The 10,893-nt window shown below is 42.1% G+C and overlaps 1 protein-coding gene across 1 annotated transcript in view; it reads left to right on the plus strand.

Annotated features, from left to right (window-relative positions):
• The first annotated feature begins 10,275 nt into the window (after positions 1–10,275).
• The window catches only part of C1galt1 (core 1 synthase, glycoprotein-N-acetylgalactosamine 3-beta-galactosyltransferase 1), a 30,484-nt gene continuing 29,866 nt past the window's right edge, over positions 10,276–10,893 (plus strand). Inside the window, exon 1 of the mRNA XM_055612925.1 lies at positions 10,276–10,294. The gene's annotated coding sequence lies outside the window, so the exon portion shown is untranslated. The remainder of the gene's footprint in view (positions 10,295–10,893) is intronic.

Consider the following 10,893-nt stretch of genomic DNA (forward strand, 5'->3'; position numbering starts at 1 on the left):
CACTGGGGGTAGCCTTTGAAGCTTGTACTGGCTCCCGGTCCTATTCTCATCTCTGTGCCCTGTGGTGTGAATTCTCCATCAGGCCCTTCCCACTGTGACGGACTAAATCCTCCGAAACAATGAGCCAAAAATAAGTGCTTGCTCCTTTAAAGTGTTATGCCGGGTAACTTGTCACAGAAAACATAAAAGTAACTAAGTTGTTTGGTAAGCCCTGTGGTTAGTTTTTATTCGTTTTACACAGTGTCTCTACCACTTTGGATTCCTACTAGTGACATCGAAGTACTCCAACTTCTCCATATCTGTGTTAAAACTTGTTTTGTGTATATATATATATATATATATATTATGTATATTCCTTATAGCTATTGGATAAGTGTGAGAAAGTACCTAATTTTTTGTCTTTGATGTATATGAAATCAATTTGATTAATGATACTGCTGTAGCTGAACTTTTTGGCTATTTATTGGGTTCTTTTTCCTACTTCTCTATACCACCATTATCTCTTCCAATCTTCCCAACACTAGGTAGGAGAGAAAGAAGGATAAGGGGGAAAGGGCCATAGACCTCTTTAGACTACTTCCTGCTGATTTTGGGCATCGAGATCCTTGGGGCAAGTCCAGTCTTCATTGTCAGGATATCTCCAACCACCTACCTGCAACCAGCAATCCAGCAACCAGCGAAAGCAGCAGCAGGAACCAGCAACAGCAGGAGCAGCAGCAGGGGCAGCAGCAACCCTCAGAGCTCCTCTGGGGCTCTAGCATTAAATACCCCCTGAAAAGTCCCCAGAATTTCAAATATAAACTATCTTCAGCTGGCACAAACATGCCCCTGCTAGGGTGCAAGGCAAATCATCGTTAGCTGCTGTGAACAATCTAAAGCAGCCCCATATCCCACACCTGGAATTCAAACAGCAGCAACAACAAAAGACATATTCACATAATACAACTGGTTTTTAAAGAAACCAAAATTTTCACTACATACTGCATATCTTTCCTGTGTTTGCTGGGTGTCTTTCTTCTTTGGAGAATGGTCTACTTTAGTCCTTTGCCCACTATTTGCTCAGGCTGTTCATATATTTGAGCTTTTGGTCCAGTTTATCAGCGCTTTGTGGAGGATTTTTCCTTCAGTATCTATAAAGGACACTTGTATCTATATTCTCTTTTATAGGCCCTATTATAAGTTCATTGGTTATATTAGGTTGAACCTTTGCTGTTGCATATTCTGTGGGTTTGGAGAAATGTATAATGACATTTACTCCCATTTCCCTACCCTGCTCCAAATCTCCTATACTCTACCTAGTCATGCCACCTTCCTTTCAAACTTCTGGCAACGGCAACGTCTGGTCACTCAGCATAGTTTTTTTTTTTTTTTTTTTCCTTTTCTGTAAAATCATCTGGTTGAATCATGCAGCATGGAGCTTTTTCAGATCTTTTCCCACTTTATGATAGGCATGTAAGATTCTATTATATCTTTTAGTATCTTGGTACCTTATTTCCTTGAATAGTGTTGAATAGTATTTCTACTACTCATCTTAATACTCTGACCAAGTGCCCAACAAAAACACTTGAGAGAAATGAATGAGAAAGGAAAGGTTAATTTGGGCTCATAGTTCTAGAGTCACTGTGGGGATGAGATTATATAGTGGGGACTTCTCCTATGGTGGCAGACCATAAATCACAGGGGATAAAAGTAGGCCAAAACCAGCGTGGGTATAACCTTCAAAGGAAGGCCCACCCCTTGTGATTTACTTGTATCAGTAGGTCCTACCTCCTACTAACCACTCAGCTTTCAGAACAGCAATATATAAGTTGGAGACTGAATACTTGAAACAAAAGCCTGTGGAGATACTTCAGATTTAAATAATTTTATTGTCTAAATTTACTATCATTTATCCAGTATTATCTATTACTGAGCTAATCTATTGTGGTTAGTATAACAAAATAGCAAAGACTGGGTGACTTAAACACCAGAAATTTGTTTTTATAGAGTTACTAAAGCCAGAAAGAAGTCTATGATCTGACAAAGTCTAGGAACTGACAAATTCAGTTCCTGCTCAGTGTTCTCTGCCTGGTTTATACACAGTCATCTGTTTCTAATATCCTCACACGGTATTTTCTATATGTCTGTCAAGGAAGGTAGAGAAAAAGGAAAAGAGGCATGAAGAGAGAGGATAAGAATGGAAAGAAAAGAAAATGGAGGGGAGAGGCAAGGAGGGACATTCCACCTTTTCATCTCTTCCTTATGGAAAAACCAGTTCTCCCAAAATGGTTCCTTTCCTTATGACCTCAACCTCTGTGTTACTTCCCCACAGGCCCCTTTTCCAGCCACCCTGCAAAGTAGGGACATAACATGAATTTGGGATGGTCCAGTTCATATAACCTAGTTAGGGTCAACCAGACACTCATTAATTTGAGAACCAAGTCTGTTTTATGCCTTCTGGAACCTGGTGAATACTGTCACAGGAGCAGTAGGATCATCGCTGCTTTAAGACTGCTGCCTCTTTGTGGCCGTGACAGCTTTACAGTCCTGCCATCTTCCTTTAAGTGCCATGGAGGTGCACTGTGGAGGAGAGCACCAGGAGAGACAGCAAGACCACCAGAAAATGTCCTTATTGCTTTCAAGTGCCCTTTTCTTGTGTCAGTGCCTAGCTGGTTGCTGTAGAGTCTGGACTGCTTTCCAGGGTTTTCACAAAAATTGGCTTAACAGTCCCCAGTTTTCTGATGTTTCTACAGTAGGACAAGGGCCTGGAGCTCCCTCCTGTGCTGTTTGATTGCCTTTAAGCTTCCAGGCTCTTCCTAAGCCTCATGCTGCTATTTAGACCAGTGCTTTCCGCTTCTTAATCCCATACATTATAAAGATTTACTGATGCCTCTCCTAAGTGAAATGATTACATATATTTTCATTTTTATGAGAAATTCACGTAGATTAAAAAAAAAAACTTATCCATATATTTTTTGAGATAGGATCTTCACACATAATCCAGGCTGACTTCCAAGTCTCTCAGTCCTCCTGCTTGAGCCCTCTAAGTGCTGGGCCTGCAGGTGCGAATCACTGTTCCTGGTGAAATACGTGTGGAAGAGTAGGAAAACTGTCTGTTCAAATTTAACAAGAACAAACAAATTTAAAAATAGATGTCTACCGGGAAAGTGCAAGTAAAAAGAAAAAATCTCTATAGACCACGAGCCCCAACTTGCAGGTAAGACTTAGAGAAAAAGAGCTGAGAAACAGGGTACTTCTCAAGGGAGGTGGAAAAACCTCAAAGGTACCTGCTCCAGGTCTAGCTAATGGGCTCTGTGGGGAAAGGTGTTTCCTGCCAAACCTGATACATGGTGAAAGGAGGTAAACTACTCTTCCAAGTTGTCCTCTGCCTCCCATGTATGTAACATGGCACATGTATGTCTCCCCAGTAATACAAAGAATAGATGCCAAGAAATAAATGTGATAAAATGAAGTTATCGATTACAGTAAATTACAGATTTATGTCTAAAACATGCATTGAAATTTGTGAGACTAATAACTGACTCCTTCAGGATTTCAAACCAAAGCAAGCTTCCCCTGTTCCATTTACTGTGTTGCTTTTGGTGGGCCACCAAAGAAAACAGCTAAGGATTTCTGTGATTCTTACACCAGGAAGCTAGGGAAGACAGAGCAATGTCAGGGAACTGACCTGGTGAGCAGGAGGCATTCTTGAGATGACATCAGTTCCTGGTGCTCACATGGCAGCCTTTGATTTGAAGCTGATATGTAAGTCATGCTGAGTCTACTTCCCTTGAGGCTGAAAGTATTTCCTAGACTTTCTTATTCTACCTCCTCCCCTGACCTGTTCTCTGTCCCTCGCTCCCCATGCCAGTCAATTCATAAAGTACGCCAGCCTTCCTCAGATTTTCTGAAGACGTGGCTGATACGAATAAAGACCATTTAGAAGCTTCCAGAGGAACAGAGATGCTCTGTTGGAAGGATCCTATCACTGCATTTAGTTTCCTAAAGTTCATCCTTTATTTCTGTATTTGATATTGCAAAGGAGTATTAAAGTTCTGTCCCTTCCCTAAAATGCTTCTTCCTACTCAGAGATCACCTGCAGCCACAAACCTTCCAATGTTTATTTAAGGAAATAGATTAAACAGATTTTGTAGTCATAACTAAAAGGCAGAAAGTAAAATACAAAAATAAAATAGCCTTCTTTTACTCTATTTTATTTGGGGAAGGGGGGCTCCTCTTCACCTCTTCTCAATTTTTGCCCCAAATTATTACTGCAAGTTCCCAGAATTAAGTTATTAACATGTTTTACTTGTTCATTGTTCTGATTAGCATGAGAACTCTCATGCCATGTGACTCCATTTTTGTCTAGCACATCGGTAATGTAGATACCACATGGCCATCGCACACTTTACAGCTCTCTCATCTGTCAGATCACCATCATATACATTGCTCATGATGAAGGAACCCTCCTTTTATTTAATAGCAGCCTCGAGGTACAATGATAACACTGCTAACAGTATGGCCGCAGCAAAGAGAAACCAGAATGTACTTCCTTTAAATGAAAGCCAAAAGTTTTTAGTAAGAACAGAGAATTACATGCTGAGGTTTCTAATGTACCATAAGATTGTGGGATGGAGACCAACTTTTTTTTTTGCCAGTTTGATTTTATTTTTTGTAATTTATTGTTATCTTATTTTTTATAATTTATTCACTTTATATCCTGATTGTAGCCCTCTTCTTCCTTGTGCCACCTCCCTCCCTCTTCCCCCCTTATCCTCCTCCCCTAGTCCTCAGAAAGGGTGTGACCTCCTCCCCTACCATCTGACCTCAGCCTATCACGTCTCATCAGAACTGGCTGCATTCTCTTTCTCAGTGGCCTGCTAAGGCCTCCCTACCAGGGGAAGAGATTAAAGAGAGGGCAACACAGTCCATGTAAGAGACAGCCCGGCTCTCCTCACTAGGGAACCCACATGGAGATGGAACTGTGATCAGCTACATCTGAGCAGGGGGCCTGGCTCTTCTCCTTGCATTGTCCTTGGTTGGTACATCAGTTTCTGCAGGATTCCTTGGGCCCAGATTTGTTGGCCTTGTTGGTCTCCTTGTGAAGCTCCTGTCCCCTCAGGGTCCTTCTATCCCCCTATTCTTCCACAGAACTCCCTGTGCTCTGCCCAAAGTTTGGCTTTTAATAGTGTGCTATTATAATTATCTTTTTAGTAGCTATTATTAATCTCTTACTATGCCTACTTTATGAAGTAAAATTTATCATGGCTATTTACGTGTGGGAGGAACATCGTATACACAGGGCTTGGTACTGTGTACCATTTCTGCTGAGCACTGAAGATCTTGAAACCTGTTGATAAGGGTTGTCAAGTATAGGACAAAGGCAGGGAGATTGGAGAATTAGCTCACTGCAAAAGCAGTACTTATATCCTGTATGAAGGGTCTAGCTTCCTCATTCTGACGCAGTTACTTCTTCCTCTGCTGGGACTTAGGGCTGAAAACCCAGCGCCTTACTTTGTATCTCAAAAGAAAAGAGGAAATAGAACTTTGAGAAGGATTTATTTATAGCTTCGCCCAGAACCAGGGAAAAGAAAAGTTCTCAGAGTCTCTCCACCTTTCCTATTTTCACTGAAACATGAAAGGGAAGCCATGATGGTGGCATCTATTGATTCATCTGTGGGATGCTGTCAGAGCCCTGTGGAATCTTTCTGGGAGGGAGGTTCTTTCTCTGGCACCAGGGCTTTAGCTTTTTCCTCTCCCAGTATGGGATTCCTGGGGAAGTTTGAACTCCTTGGGGGGTCTGTTGTTTTCGGGTCCCTGGTACACTGTTACAACGCCACAGAACTGAGGGCTGACAATAACTGCCTCAGCTCTACCTCCTTGTGTTGCAACTCCCCTCTCAAAGAGAAAGAATCATATTCTACTACTTATTTTCTTCTTATTGGGTGCAGTTTTTTCCAGGATAAACTCTTCCGATTATTGTTGGTTAAATGTTTGTTAATGACTAGGAATATTTAAGCACCACTGTGCTGCAAGCAGGGACAGACACAGAACCCAGTTACAAATTAATTCTTGAAATGAAAAAGCAACCAGTCATAATTATGTATTCTTTTTAAAGCACAATAAATTTTAAACAGGCTAATAAAGTGAGGTCTGCCACATAATAAGGTACCATCCTGCAACACAATTAAATCCAACCTGCTTGTTGTGAATAATATTGATATTTTACAAATATATATGTATATATATAATGCTTCCTTTTTAGGGAAAATCTCCTGGTATTTTACACACATAATATTCAAACTTCATCAACCTAAATTTTTAAGAATATTTTTATTTTAGTTTATGTGTTTGTCTGATTTGTCTGCATGTGCAGCATAAGCAATTGGTCCCTGAGGAGGCCCGAAGAACTGGAGTTTATCGACAGTTTTGAACTACCAGATGTGGGTTCTGGGGATGGAATTCTGGTCCTTTGGAAGAGCAGTATGTGAGTCCCTTCTAATTGCTGCGGCATCCCTTCAGCCCCTCACCAGTCTAGCTTAATTAAAGGAATGCTAACGCTTCCCAGTTACACAGTCACATGAAACATCATTAGCTGTCTTCTGAACCAGACTCAGATGATTGCCCCCAGTTATGGAACAGGGATGTCGAGATTAAGGAGGGTTAGATTACTCAGGTAAAGGAGGAAGAGAACCTAGGCTTTAAGGATGGTGTATATTCTGTTTGCCAAGCTACATTCAAGACTGTCGATATCAGAGCTTGTTGACATTTTAACTGATTTCTATGAGTTTGTTTTGAAAGCTTTATATGACACAGACGTCAGGGTTCAAAGATAACATCAGTATCGTATATAACCCACTTCAGCACGGCAGATATACTCTACGTCATTCAGTGGTTTAGTCACTGAAACAAATGATTACACGCTTGCCTGATTTCCAGGGTTGTACAAGACTCTCTACCCAGCTCTTCCACACCTGTTGTTGCATAACAACTCATCCCAACTTAGTGTCATAAAACAATTATTTAAACCTGGATTATCCCAGTTTCTGTGGCACAGGAATTTGGGAGCAATTTAGCTGAGTGACTCTGACTCAGAGTTCATCTTGTGGTTATTGTTAAGACGTTGGCCAATGATGTGTCCTGGTGCTTGAGGATTAACTGGTGGATCTGCTTTTAGGATTATCGGTATGGTTGCTGGCCGTTCGGCTTACTTACTTACTTACTTACTGAGGTGGCCTCTTAGTACGTTGCCTCAGTGTTGTAACTATCGTGCATTAGTTCCAGAACAGAAAGAAAGCTGGCGTACTGTGTATAAACTGCTCTGAGTAGTCCTACCACATTGTTTTATTCTCCTATTCAGGAAAACAAGTCATTAAGTACATTCCAATGTAAAGAGAGGAATTAAGTCACACCTGTGAAAGAAGCACTACATAATATGTAGATGTATTTTTCAATTTCTTCATGAGTGGATATAAGTTAAATTAGAATATCAACTTAAATATTAAAAAATCACTTTTAATCTACTTATGTATTTTTACTTAATTTATTTACTTAATTATTTTTTTGAGAGAAGTTCTCAAAAATATGTGGTCCTGTCTGACCTGGAACTCCCTATATAGACCAGGCTGGCCTCAAACTCACAGAAATACACCTTCCTTTGCCTCTTGAATGCTGGGATTAAGAGTGTGTGTGCCTGACTAGAAATAACCTAAGGGAGATTCTGCCACGACAGAAATAGCCTAAAAGAGGAAATGCTACTTTGGTTTATGACTTTAGAGTGTTTAGTCCATGGTTGCCTGGCCTCACGTGCTCTACAATAGGAGTGTGCGTTAGAGAATGTTTGTCATTTTTGTTTGGACTATGAAAACTAGAGGGCAAAAGAAGGGGTCAGGTAGAGTTATATCCCCCAAAGACACATCCCCAGCATCCTACTTCCTTCAAAGGTTCTACCGCCTCACCATAATGCTGTGACATTATGAGCCCATCAAGGGATCAGAGCTGTCAGCACCTAATCGCCTGATGGAATGACATAGAGGATATGCTCAGGAGTGTGCTCCGGTAATCTCCCCCAAGTTCCTTCAGCCAATCAAAGTTACCAGCACAACATCCCTGTTATGAGGAAAGGGATAAGTGTAGGTTAGAGTGCTGAAAGGACATTTCGTCCATAAAGCTTTTCTTATGCTCGAGAGACACTGACTTTCACTGATGAACACATGGCCAGCCATAACTTACAACAGTCTGAGGAGGTAACCAAATTTATCTGGATACATTGGCCCTGCCAGTAGTCATGACTCTGCTAGAGAGGTAAAAAGGATATTGCGTAGACAACCTTTAATGTCTGTCTTCTTATGCCAAGGAGCTTCGGCACACATTATTCTGCTCCCGAGAGCTTTGACACAGACGTTTTTTTCAGACATTAAATACCAGCTGGGATTTATCTATGTTTTAAATGAAGGAGTCCAGTCAGCTTTGAGCCCAAATATGAAGTTTTAAAAGTTGTCATTTTTTTTTTTCTAGTTACTAATACTGAAAAATTAGCTGACATGAGTATCATTTCTAGGGATAATTCCAAGGAGATAACTGCATGGTTGTACAAAGGAAAGTTCATCAAAGAGTTGTTTATAATAGTAAGGACTTGGGATGTATCACTGCAGGATAAAAGAATTATATGTCAAATACATAATGAGCTAGCATGTGCTCTTGTGGGTTTTTATTTTAGTTTTAGAGAAATATCTAAAAGAATAGAAGCAGAAATTTTAGAATTATTATCTCTAGATTATGAGATAATTTCATCTCATATCTGCACAACTTATCTGTATTTTTGTTTCAATTGGTTTACATGTTTTGAATGTTTGAATGTGCATGTATTGTTTTCATAAAAACGACTCTTTTAAAAAACTAAGGAAGGGAGTGGTCATTTGATCAATATTGTTTCTATCTGCATTCCTTTTTGCCTGTAATTCTCTTAGATATGACTATGACTGAACTTAGAATTTATCCTTGGGTTTGTTTTTCCTTATCTTTGCTAAAATGATGTTGTTCTTTAGCTCTTATAACTTTTAATAGAATTAGGGTCTTGTAGAATCCTGAGGTCTGTTTTGTTTTTAGAATACTTTGATTTGTAGATGGTTCTCTTTTCCTTTTACCACTGGCAAAATCATTTTGTGGAAAACTGCTGGGGGCTGTTAAAGCTGAGCAGGGGTTGAGGAAAGAGAAAGACGGTGTTAAGGGTGCCTGGAAGAGAAAGAAGTTGGAGGGCCATAGACCAGTGAACAGGCACTTAATTGGATATTAAGATACCCACTCTCCTCTTCTCTTCTGGCCTGAGCCCTACTAGTAATCACTCTGTCCTCAATTTTCTCATCTAAAAGAGAGAGAAAGAGAAATAGAGAGAGAGACCTTTGAATTAAAATCACAAACTTTGCTTCAAGTTTTAAACTTCCTTTGAAAAAAAAATTTTTTTTTAATTTATTGGTGCTGTCTGTTCTAGCAAATGGTACTAACGCTGAACCCAATTAAATTACAGGCAAATTAACAACAGCAGCCAACGTTCACTGTTTATTGTTCTTCTCAGACATGCTGTTCAGTCACTTATTCAAATTACTAAGTGAATGAATAGGTCAGCACCTAGATCCCAGCCTCTTTTGAAGGTGGCTTGTCCTCTTCAGTCTCCATTATCATGCCCTCACAAATGGCTCAATCCATTCTTGTGACTAATGGATTAATGAATGAATGGGTTATTCAGAGACTGCCATAAAAGTGAATTTGGCTAGGTTTCCTGTAAGTTTTCTGTTTCCTAGCGTTGATATCCTGTTGCTTCAGTTCAGGACTTGCAAACAAAAATGTTGGAAGGCCATGGATCAGAGAAGGACACTTACCTGGAAAAGTTCCTTGATCTTTTGACTAGAATCATGGCTGAGGCAGAAAATGGACTCAGACACAGTTTAAGCGTCTTATTGATTCAACCCCTCACTTTTATTAGCTATGTCCTGGTGTGCTGAGAACCGTCTAAATTGAGCATTTATCAAACAATGCATAGCTTTTCAGTTCCGGGCCTGGCTTTGTGGATGATGATGGTTGGGGTCAGTCGTCTCTAGATCTTACTTCCGCTCCCTGCTGCCTCAACAGGTGGCAGCCCACTTCCTTTGTGGGAAAGATAACTTCCTGGTTCACAGAACCTTTGCCCGTAAAGGGCAGTTTTGAGAAGCTCTTAAGTACTTGCCCGGGGCAGGGCAGAGGTAAAGCGCCACACATGAATTCCTCCAAGAGGCTCTCCGTTACCACTCTCTGGGTTTTCTCTTCTTCTGAGGCACAGGTCTGGTTACAGGGCACCCTTCTGCGTACTTCATTACGCCACATTTCTTGTCCCTAAGGACAGAGAACTACTGAGAGGAAATGAAGGGAAAATAACGAGGGGACAAAGGTTGGGTGAGAGATCAGCGCGGCGTCAGGGTTTGTTCGGCAGACACCAGTTCGTAAGGCACCTCTCTCTAACTCGCAGCCCCTGCCAATTTCGCTTTCCGCTTCCCCAGAGAATAAGCTCCAGCAGCACCCGGCTTCACCAGAAGGGGGCTGAACCTCCACCGGGCGCCCGGGGAAGTCGGGGCTTCCCAGCGCCCTGCACAAGGGGGCGGGGCGAGCTCCCGGCGCCCAATCCCGGCATCCGCACGTCGCCGCGTCCCCGCCCACGCCGCCCAGGCCCCGCCCTTCCCTGGGGCTGGTGCGGCGGCCGCGACGTCAGCCTCCCCGAGACCCCTGGGTGGCGGCTGCGCCGTAGGCGGGCCGCGCGGCGCCGAGGGGGCGGAGCGAGCGGCGGGAGCGAGCGGCGGGAGCGCGCGCCGGGCCCGCCTCGGCCGCCGCCGCCGGGGGATGATCTGGGCGGCCGCGGGCGGCCCTGGCTAGCGGCCCGTGCCC

Source organism: Psammomys obesus, unplaced genomic scaffold (assembly GCF_907164565.1).
Source record: "Psammomys obesus unplaced genomic scaffold, mPsaObe1.curated_primary_1811, whole genome shotgun sequence".
In the NCBI taxonomy this organism is placed as follows: Eukaryota; Metazoa; Chordata; class Mammalia; order Rodentia; family Muridae; genus Psammomys; species Psammomys obesus.